Below are 11,633 nucleotides of genomic sequence, written 5' to 3'. Positions count from 1 at the left end.
GGAGGCAACAAGCATGAGAAAGCACCAGGAACAGAATGATGAATTTACATTTTGTTCATTATTCTTCTGGGGAGATAAGTGTTTGTTTTCTAAGCAAGACAACATACCCCTATTAAAATTACCAATGGGTACACATACCTTTAGAGAAGTGCTGCAAATGTGAGGATGGTTGAAATTTAAACATATTCCCAAAAAATTGAAATATAGGATCATTTATGAAACAGTCTCTAACTGTGCTAAGGAAGGCAAGAAGATCCAGGGACTAAATTTACATCTAGACTTAATGATACAGATTTGTATCCTGTCTCCTCCACTGCCTTCTAGATTTAAGGTGAGGCTGTGATTTCTTGTGTTTTCTTTCTTTCTTTTTTTTTTAAGTATTTACTTTTATTTATTTATTTGGCTGTGCCAGGTCTTAGCTGCAGCATGTGGGATCTAGCTCCCTGATCAGGGATCGAACCTGGCCTCCCCCATATTGGGAGCATGGAGACCAGCAGGGAAATCCCCGAGATTGGGGGATGGGATCCCAGAGGACAGCTTTGCTGATGAACTGCACTGGCCTTCCTTGTTTTAAATGCAGTGAGGGTAATCTTACGTGCTTCAAGTACCAAGCTGATAATGACATGAGCAAGGGAGGAAGAAAGTAAAATGTTAGAGTGGGAGAATTGTGAAAAATCCTAGAATAATGCCCTGTCTGGAGAAAGCAGAAGACATTGAGCTTAGGCAAGTGTGGCTACTATGAATCTTGACTCAGTGGTATCAGAGTTTTCATTTTTTAAGAGAAGTCATAAATCTACTTCTGCTTTATTGACTATACCAAAGCCTTTGACTGTGTGGATCACAACAAACTGGAAAATTCTTCAAGAGATGGGAATACCAGACCACCCAACTTGCCTCCTGAGAAATATGTATGCAGGTCAAGAAGCAATAGTTAGAACTGAACATGGAACAACAGACTGGTTCCAAATAGGAAAAGGAGTACGTCAAGGCTGTATATTGTCACCCTGCTTATTTAATTTATATGCAGAGTACGTCATGTGAAATGCCAGGCTAGATGGAGCACAAGCTGGAATCAAGATTGCCGGGAGAAATATCAATCACCTCAGATATGCAGATGACACCATCATTATGGCAGAAAGTGAACAAATAAAGAGCCTCTTGATGAAAGTGAAAGAGGAGAGTGAAAAAGTTGGCTTAAAGCTCAACATTCAGAAAACTAAGACCATGGCATCTGGTCCCATCACTTCATGGCAAATAGATGGGGAAACAATGGAAACAGTAAGAGACTTTGTTTTTTGGGGCTCCAAAATCACTACAGATGGTGACTGCAGCCATGAAATCAAAAGACACTTGTACCTTGGAAGAAAGGCTATGAGCAACCTAGATAGCAAACAACCTAGACACGACTGAGCGACTGAACTGAACTGATAAATCTATATTTCACACAAAATTATCTGATGTTTGTGTGTGTGCTCAGTCATGTTCGACTCTTTGCTACCCCATGGACCGTAGCCTGCCAGGTTCCTCTGTCCGTGGAATTTTCCAGGCAAGAATACGGGAGTGGGTTGCCATTCCCTTCTCCAGAGGATCTCTTCCTAGCCCAGGGATTGAACCCGCGTATCCTGCGTCTCCTGCATTGGCAGGCAGATTCTTTACCACTGTGCCTCCTAGCTTTTTCAGATGCAGTTAATTCCATTTTTAAAATTATGGCACGGGCTTGACTCTGAAGCCTCTGCTCCAGGTGTCACTTCCTATGTATTTGTAGCTCTGACTTATGTCTGGAAACTGTGCTCAAGGGGCCTCTCTACTGCTGATGGCTCTGCTGAAGCCATGGGGTAGCACTGATTCTGAAACTAAATTGGCAGGCCTGATGGGCAGGGCTTTCATACACAGTGGGCCTGGGAGTCCTGTGCACTTGGGCCAGTTACGGATTGGTTATCTGCCCACTGTAGACACCAGTCAGAGCTACAGATGCTTCAGCTGAAAGGAACTTTATTAACCTGTCCTCGATAATGAAGAACACGGAGATCCCATAGGGTCCCTGGGTACTTGATCACCATCCTCCACACTGTATCCCCCACTGCCCACCAATCGCTCACCACAACAAAATGACTTATTAAGTCACCAAATCGGAAACACAGAAGTCCCTGGACCACACGCTTAAAATGATTTTTTATCATTTTAATTATAAAAATGACATAAAAATGATTAAAAAAAAAAAAGATGAGTTTGACAGGCGTGTTGCTAGCTTTGTGAGAAAGGCATGCTAGTAATATCAGGTGGCTCATAGCCCACTTTCAATGATTGTAATCTCTTGGTATAATTGCTTGCAGTAATCTCATTTGTATAAGCATCTTAAAAACCGGCTTCTCTCACTTACCAAGCCTGACCAGTCAGAAGAGTTTTAAAAGAACAACAAATCTTAGATTGATTGATTTATTTTTGGCTGTGCTGGGTCTTCATGGCTTCGCGTCGGCTTTTCTCTAGCTGTGGTAAGCAGGGGCTACTGTTTTTTGGGGTGCATGGGCTTCTCATCGTGGTGGTGTCTGTTTCTCGGAGCACAGGCTCTAGGCGCGTGGGCTTCAGTGGTTGCAGCGCGGGCTCAGTAGTTGTAACTCACCAGCTTCAGAGCAGCGACTCAATAATTTTGGCGAACGGGCTTACTTGCCCCTTGGCATCTGTGATCTTCCTGGACCACGGATGGAATCCCTGTCCCCTGCCTTGGAAGACAGGTTCTTGTCCACTGTGCTACCGGGGAAGTCCAAAAGAACAACAAATCTTTTTAAATTACAAAAGTAATACACATCTATGAAAAATTCAAACAAATTCCAGTATAGGAAGTAGCTCCTCTTAGTTAGTGGGTGCCTTTACCCCAGGCCTCCTTTTTCTTTCTTTCTTTTTTATTCTTTTCCTTTCTTTCTTTCTTTTTTTTTTTGATCTCAGTTCCCCAGTCAGGGATTGAACCCTTTCCCCCTGCTTTGGGAGCTTGGAGTCTTAATCACTGGACAGACAAGCAAGTCCCTCAGACCTTTTTCAGTTCTTTTGCATGTGTGCACACATATGCCTTCAATACATACATGCACACAAATGTGTATTTTAACATTTTAAACATAATATCAACATGTTATACCTAGTGTTTCATATTACTCTGGGACTTGCCTTGTTTATTAGACAATGTGTATTGGAGATGAGTGTGACGTTTTTCAACCCACCTGTAGGTTACAGATGATTCATGAATTTGAATATATGAGTGAAGTATAACCCAAAATGCTTCATTTAGATTTGGAAGCTTATTTCAAAGTAGATGAGGTTTTAAATTTTTGACAACTAAGTGGTATGGTTCTACTTCTGCTGCTGCTGCTGCTGCTAAGTCACTTTAGTTGTGTCCGACTCTGTGTGACCCCATAGACGGCAGCCCACCAGGCTCCGCCGTCCCTGGGATTCTCCAGGCAAGAACACTGCAGTGGGTTGCCATTACCTTCTCCGATGGTTCTACTTACATCTACTTACTAAACCTAGTCTTGGAAAGTGTTATGTTAACTGAATTTATAAACTGAATCATATTATAAAAGTGTCCCGGAAACTGATTATCGGAAAGGACTCAACAATGAGTGATACTTACAGGGAATATTCTTTAGAAATAAAAATGACCACCCTAATAGACCACTTGTGAACAGTCAAATATCTTTTCTTTGTCTTAAATTGGAGTTCTCTGCATATGAGCTTGACCAACCGCAATGCAAGCCTGATGGAAGTGGAAGAAATGGCTTGCTTTTTTCCATTAGATGTTTGATGTTTCATCAAAGCATAAGTCAGACAAAGAGGACTGACCTTTAAAACTGGTTGGCATGAGATATCCCCCTTCCCCCAAGTTCTTTAGTTGGGTAGAGCCAGCTAAACTCTACAATATTCCTCATAAAGTGGTCAAAATCCATCAAAACTCATTGGAGAAAACTATTTAGTCTCATATGGTTTGATTCAACTGGATTCAAACCAAGAAGTGCTGGCTGAAATCAAACTCTTAATCAATATTCATGGTTGTAAGAGCGTGCAAACTGGACCATTCCTTGACTGTTTGCTGCAGGGGAAACTCAAGACTCCTAGACTTTCTTCTTACTGCTTTCCCTCTTTCTGCCCACTCCCCCACCTCCCACTCTACAGGAACATCACCTGTAAATGTTTTCTTTTAAAGCAAGGTTTTAAGCTGAAATTTCTCCCAGCTAAAAGGTCCCCCCGCCTCAAGAAAATAATTTATGTTTGATGATTTACTGAAACTATCTTAATAGAAAAAAGTGTTTTTCATTAGTTAAAGAAAAGCACCCTGAAAAATAGAGGATGAGTTCTATGCTTTGCATTGCAAAATCTCAGTGATCTAAACAGTCCATGGAGCCTAGGGCTTTGATCAATTTGTCAACAAATGATATATCTTTAATGTGCTAAAGTTATTAATCCTTGAGTATTTTACATATCTGCAAAGATATAAATCATCATTTTTTAAAAAACTGCCAGAAAACAAATTCACATATATAGTAGTTTGCAAATCTTGAAAGGATTTCATGCCAGAAGTTTGTTTGGATTTCAGAATGCCCTCCCCAAAGAAAGTGACTAGATTTCCCCAAGCCCAGGAGGCAGTTTGAGTCACCATGAGGTGAAATAATAGCAATAGACTCACTGTGTTCCCTAATCTCTTAGGAAGCCCTTTCCAACACGTTGAGGCTCTGAGGTGGAGTCAGAATCTGCAGTTTCCATTGCAGCAAGATGAAACCTCCAGCAGCAAGACGTGGGCAGGGCTTCGGTAATCACTTGATGGTGACTTGAAGGTGAGGAGTTGCTCCAGTTTCCCTATTCTGCCAGTTTCTAGCTGTCTGAATTAGGACTCTTCAGGTCATGAGTAAAAGACAAGGGGGATTTGCTACCAAGGATTCAGGGGCAGTTCAGGAACCCAGGCTAGGAGGACCTTCATGAGGACTGGAACAAGGTTCCCACACAGAACTGTCTTTCCAGATTCGTTGCCTGCATTGCCTGACCTCTCTGTGTCTGTCTGCTTTATTCCTCCCTTGTGAGCACTCAGCAGTAAGGCTGTAACAGGGAAGAGTGAAACCTGACTCCATGTTGGATCTGTTTCTTTGACTTTGTTGTGGTTCAGCCGCTCAGTCGTGTCCAACTCTTTGCAACCCCAGGGACTGCAGGACAACAGGCTTCCCGGTCCTTCATTATCTCCCGGAGCTTGCTCAAACTCATGTCCATTGAGTCGGTGATGTCATCCAACCATCCTGTCCTCTGCGGTCCCCTTCTTCTTCTGCCTTCAGTCTTTCCCAGCATCAGCATCTTTGACTTTAACTGTTGCTCTTGTTATTTTTTTGGGGGGTTTGGGGGTGATAAACAGTCTTTATTTCACCAGCAAATAAATTCAGGTCATCTCAGGTTTGGTAACCAAATGGATCATAAGAAAACATGTTTGCCCTCAGATTTTTTAAACTGTAAAATTAAAAAAAGGGGGGGGGGATTGTGGACATATATATATATGTATATATATATATATACATAGGCCTTAGAAATTTATATAAGTATAAATAGATATCTTTGTTGTTGTTTAGTCACTAAGTCGTGTCTAACTCTTTGCAACCCTATGAACTACAGCCTGCTAGACTCCTCCATCCATGGGATTTCCCAGGCAAGAATACTGGAGTGGGTTGCCATTTCCTTCTCCATGCGTTTGTTATTATAATCACTAAAAGGATGCTGTCTTTAGCTATCAGCATACATAATGGCCTGCCTCAGGGAACCTGCTTCTCTGCCCAATGTTAAACTGAAGAGCCTTTGTTCTGTAGGAAGGGAGACATTCTGACCCTGCCCACCTGTGAATGGTTGCAGAAAAGAAGAAATTAACACATCCCCTTCCTGATGCTGGCCCAATCAAGAGGTACTTTGCCAAATGAATGGCCTTTTTACTTTACTTTCTCACCTCCTCTATTCTACAAAAGAAACTGGCATGCAGACACCCTCCCTCCCCTCCCCATAAGATGGTACTCAAGATACTACTCTGCCTTCTAGGATGGCCAGTTTTATGAATAAAGCCCCTGTTTCTTGCCTCAACACCTAGTCTCCCGATTATTGGCTTAGTTGTGAGCAGACTGAGCTTGCATTCAGTAACAAGACCACTTGTCTGCCCCATGGCATGGTCTCCACTTTGTAAATTTTCTTCTCCCTAGTTCAACAGATACTGACAGAGGTCTGTGAATCCAAATTCCCAAGAAGAAAGCATTTGATGATCCTAACTGTGATCAAGTGGTGTACAGTCCAGGGTCAACTTAGCTCTGGTCAGGGGGCCAGGTCATGTGGCTCAAAAATGGCTGCCATCTCCTCTCTCATTCCTTTCTCATCCCCTGGGTACAGATGAAGAAGGAAATTCATTGTGAAATGGCAGACGCTGCAAAGAGTAATAAATTCTCTAACTTTAGGAAAAATCATTTTACATCTCAGTCTCAGTTTTCTTTTCTTAAAAAAAAAAAAAAAAAAGAGATAAGACTGAAACTGTTTACCTCAGTTAGGAACTCAAACTCAACAAGACCAGGACTCGAACCCAGCCCAGACCCCATGGTTTCCCCACTGAGATCACAAACCTGGTTTCAGGACCTAATAAAGTTCAAGTTCTTGATGTCTCATCACAGAAAGAATTCAATGAGAGACAAAGTGATAGGTAAGAAGTAGATTTATTCAGAGAGAAACACACTCCACAGACAGAGTGCCGGCCATCACAGAGGACAAGTGCAATGGTCTTGAAATGTGGCATTGTTATTTTTTATGGGCTGGGTGATTTCATAGGCTAATGAGTGGGGGGACTGCTGCTGCTGCTGCTAAGTCGCTTCAGTCGTGTCTGACTCTGTGCGACCCCATAGACGGCAGCCCACCAGGCTCCCCCGTCCCTGGGATTCTCCAGGCTAGAACACTGGAGTGGGTTGCCATTTCCTTCTCCAATGTGTGAAGGTGAAAAGTGAAAGTGAATTCGCTCAGTCGTGTCTGATTCTTCGAGACCCCATGGACTGCAGCCTACCAGGCTCCTCCATCCATGGGATTTTCTAGGCAAGAGTACTGGAGTGACTTGCCATTGCCTTCTCTGGTGGGAGGACTATTCCAACTATTTGGGGCAAGGAATGGAGATTTCCAGGAATCCAGCTACCGCCCGCTTTTTGGTCTTTTGGTGGTGACTTGGGACTGTCCTGGAACCTCTGGGTGTGTCATTTAGCTTGCTGATTGAGGATAAAGGTCTAATCAAAGTGAACTAGTCTGCCCTTTTGGACCCATTTAATTCTAATCGGTTTATATTGTGTCCTCAGGCTATGTCATTCTTTAGAAAGTTGTGCCCTACCCCGCCCCACCCCACCCCCCTACTTCTTTTCAGTTTCAAAACCGCTGGTCTCTGAGGGTTGTAGAATTCACATGCAAAAATCTACAAATGAGTCAAAAAGCTCTAAAAAACTGTGAGGTGTACTCTTAGTCTAGAAAAACATTCCCAAAGTGTTTATTGAGCACTCACTACACACTGGGAACACTTTTCAATACTAAAGTAAAGAGTGAAGATAAATTCCAGGAATAGAATGTGGTTTAGTAACAATCAGTAAAACCTGAGTGGAATCCTCCTTCTGGCACTTTGTTGTGTGGTTTGGTTAGGTTTCCCATCTCTGAGCCTCAGTTTTCTCATCTGTAAAGTGGGAGTATATGGCAACCCACTCCAGTATTCTTGCCTAGAGAATTCCATGGAAAGAGGAGCCCAGTGGGTTACAATCCATGGGGTTGCAAAGAGTTGGACACAAAGTGAAAGTGACTAACAATTTCAGTTTACAATTTGGTGGTGGTTTAGTCGTTAAGTCATGTCTAATTCTTGTGACCCCATGGACTGTAGCCTGCCAGGCTCCTCTGTCCATTGGATTCTCTAGGCAAGAATACCGGAGTGAGTTCCCATTTCCTTCTCCAGGGGATCTTCCTGACCCAGTAATTGAACCCAGGTCTCCTGCATTGCAGGAAGATTCTTTACTGACTCAACTATGAGGGAAGCCCCTAACTCTTTATTATTTATTATAGTCTAAATGGTCCTACTTCATGGGAAATAGATGGGGAAACAGTGGAAACAGTGTCAGACTATTTTTTGGGGCTCCAAAATCACTGCAGATGGTGATTGCAGCTATGAAATTAAAAGACGCTTACTCCTTGGAAGGAAAGTTATGACCCACCTAGATAGCATATTAAAAAGCATTACATTGCCAACAAATGTCTGTCTAGTCAAGGCTATGGTTTTTCCAGTAGTCATGTATCGATGTGAGAGCCGGACTGTAAAGAAAGCTGAGTGCTGAAGAATTGATGCTTTTGAACTGTGGTGTTGGAGAAGACTCTTGAGAGTCCCTTGGACTGCAAGGAGATCCAACCAGTCCATCCTAGAGGAGATCAGTCCTGGGTGTTCATTGGAAGGACTGATGCTGAAGCTGAAACTCCAATACTTCGGCCACCTCATGCAAAGAGTTGACTCACTGGAAAAGACCCTGATGCTGGGAGGGATTGGGGGCAGGAGGATGAGATGGCTGGATGGCATCACCGACTCGGTGGACACGAGTTTGAGTAAACTCCGGGAGTTGGTGATGGACAGGGAGGCCTGGCGTGCTGCGATTCATGGGGTCGAAAAGAGTTGGACACAACTGAGTGACTGAACTGGACTGGTCCTACTAGGCCCCACCTCTCCTAAGACAATCCTTGTACTCAAGCCTCTCCTACTGTTAAGGGAAGCACACTGACTGAAACCGCCCACTCTGGCCAGGCCCTTTAGTAACCATTTGCATGAGCTGTTTTATGACAGGAGACCCTGGTAAGGAATACGGAACTAATAAGCCACCACCAACCGGAAGAGTTGGGGAAAGGTCAAAAGGAGACACTGCGTGTCTATCCACTTCCCAGAATCCCTCTCACTAGCATCCATCTTGGCTGAGTGATGTGTGCACCACCAGGAAAGACTCTGAATTAGAATGATTGGCCAAAGACCCCCCGGAAACTAATCCTATCACCATAAAACCCGAGACTGTAAGCCATGCAGCAGAGCAGTTCTCCTGGGTTCCCTTACCCTTCTGCTCTCCACCCGGGTGCCCTTTCCCAATAAAATCTCTTGCTTCGTCAGCACGTGTCTCCTCAGACAATTCTTTTCTGAGTGTTAGACAAGTGTTAGCCCACTCTTGGGGCCCTAACGGAGAGCCTCCCTCTTCCTACAACACTACCAGGTGGTTCCTTTCCCAGTGGTTCATCCAATACTCCAAGCTTTGGTGGCCTCAAGGCCTTTACAAGTGCAGTGTCCTCTATCTGGACTGCTGTTTCTCCTGATCTGGATCAAGTGGGCTCCTCTTCTTCCAGGTCTCTGCACTCATATCCCCTTCTTGGAGGTGACCATCTTACCTGCACGTCTTCCTCCTGCCCCAACCACCTTACTCTTCTCCATGGCATTTGTTGCTCACTAAAAGTACAGATTTATTTGATGTATAAAAATTTTTATTATTTATTTATTTTTAAAAATAGCTGTCCCTGGTGGCTCAGATGGTAAAGAATCTGCCTGCAATGCAGGAGACCCAGGTTCAATCCCTGGGTCAGGAAGCTTCCACTGGAGGAGGCCATGGCTACCCACTCCAGTGTTCTTGCCTGAAGAATCCCCATGGATAGAGGAGCCTGGTGGGCTACAATCCATGGGGTCGCAAAGAGTCAGACACAACTGAATAACTAACACTACTAAAATATAAGTTTCATGATCTAGGAGCTCTGTTTTTTTTTAACTGATGCATCCCCAGTCCTAGAATAGTGTCTGACATTAGTACATGCATAATTGTCAAATACATGAAGGATGAGTGGCTACTTCAGAGGACGGGGAGGATAAAATGTGATTATATTAGTTATGGTGTGAAAGTACTCAGCACATGCCTGGCACAGAGTAAGAACTGGGTTGGCCAAAAAGCTTATAACTTGTAACACACTTACATCTTTCTATAACATCTCATGGGAAAAACCCAAAGGAACTTTTTTGGCCAACCCGATACTTAACTGGGTTGAATAGCATTTGCTCCAAATTCACGTGCACCCAGAACCTGTGAATGTGGAGCAAATGTAATTTTTGCAGATGTAATCATGTTAGGATGAGGCCAGACTGGTTTAGAATAGAGCCTAATCCAAAGACTGGGACTGGTGTCCCTATAAGAAGAGGGAAACGTGGGCATAGAAAGTCACACAGGGAGAATGCTCCATGACGACAAAGAAGGAGATGGTGTGATACTGCCTCGAGATAAGGACTGCCACACACAAGAAGCGAGGAATGTCATTCATCAGGGAAGACAACGGAGGCCCACAGTGATGTCACAAGCCACTGGAAGCTGGGGTTAGTACCTGGTCCCTAAGGGGATAGAAATGACTTGTCTGAATATGTATTTTTTTTTTGCCTTGTGCTCCATATGCCATGTTTGGCTTTGACTCTTTACTATTTGGGAGAAAGGGAAATCGCAACATCAAATTTGGGAGCTACATCACTTAAGTGTCTTCATGAGGAAGCATATTTCTTTATCATATAATAAGAAAAGATCCTAAGCCACAATTCCTACTTTAAAAACAGAACCACAAGATTTCCCCGGTGGTTCAGTAGTTAAGAATCTGCCTGCCAATGCTGGGGACACGGGTTCGATCCCTGGTCCCAGAAGATTCCATATGCTGGGGAGCAACTAAATCCCATGTGCCACAACTACTGAGCCCTCACGTCTACAGCCCATGCTCTGCAATAAGAGAATCCACTGCAGTGAGAAGCCCAGGCACCACAACTAGAGAGTAGCCCCATTCATTCATCACAACTCGAGAAAACCCATGCTCAGCAACAAAGACCCAGCACAGCCAAAAATAAAGAGAAAACCCCAGAGGATTTGGTCCCAATGGCTGTAAATGACCACAGCAGAGGAAAGAGGAGCCTTCTGCTTCCAGGACTGAACATCTCTTTGTGTGACACAGCCTGATTGGGCCAACAGCTCTGTGCCTCTTCTGTAAATGAAGTAGAAAACGGCTATTTGCCAAGAATTTTATTGCTCTTTCAGCCACCTTGATCTTGCTTGCCAGACAGGACTGGGAAGAAGAGCAGAAACGCAGACACAAGGGAGAACACGTCATCCTTGAAGGCTACATCCGAAAGACTTCCTGGCCTGAACTGACAACTGGATAAACAAGGTCGGTGATGTGCAGGTGTGCCCCCCTAGTCATATGTGCAACCAAATACTTAGCAGCTTTACACGGGGGCTACCAGGAAACCCCAGCCTTCAGCTGCAGACTGAAGACAGAAGGATTGAATTGCACTTTCCTTGCAGGCTGGTCAGCTGGGCCTAATTTGACTGTTGCCTTTCTCTGTGAGGAAGTGTACTGTCCCTAGACGATTCAGGAGGGAGGCGGCAAAACCAAGGTCGACAGGCAGGATGTTTTCTTTGCTCTTCTGCTGAGATATCTAAAGCCCGCGCTGGTGCAGGAAGAAGTCAATTCCTCCTCCAGATTCTTCAACACCTTGTTCTCTTTGGGTCTCCAGTGTCTAAAGGCAGAGTGGAAAAAAAAAAAAAAAAAAAAGACGGGGGGGGGGG

At 44.0% G+C, this 11,633-nt stretch overlaps 1 long non-coding RNA gene across 1 annotated transcript in view; it reads right to left on the bottom strand.

Annotated features, from left to right (window-relative positions):
* Positions 1 to 11,509: 11,509 nt before the first annotated feature.
* Positions 11,510 to 11,633, bottom strand: part of LOC122426312 — a 2,123-nt gene continuing 1,999 nt past the window's right edge. Inside the window, exon 3 of the long non-coding RNA XR_006265140.1 lies at positions 11,510 to 11,584. This is a non-coding gene — a long non-coding RNA (uncharacterized LOC122426312). The remainder of the gene's footprint in view (positions 11,585 to 11,633) is intronic.

This window comes from Cervus canadensis, chromosome 24 (assembly GCF_019320065.1).
Source record: "Cervus canadensis isolate Bull #8, Minnesota chromosome 24, ASM1932006v1, whole genome shotgun sequence".
In the NCBI taxonomy this organism is placed as follows: Eukaryota; Metazoa; Chordata; class Mammalia; order Artiodactyla; family Cervidae; genus Cervus; species Cervus canadensis.
This window is presented reverse-complemented; position numbering and strand designations above follow the sequence as displayed.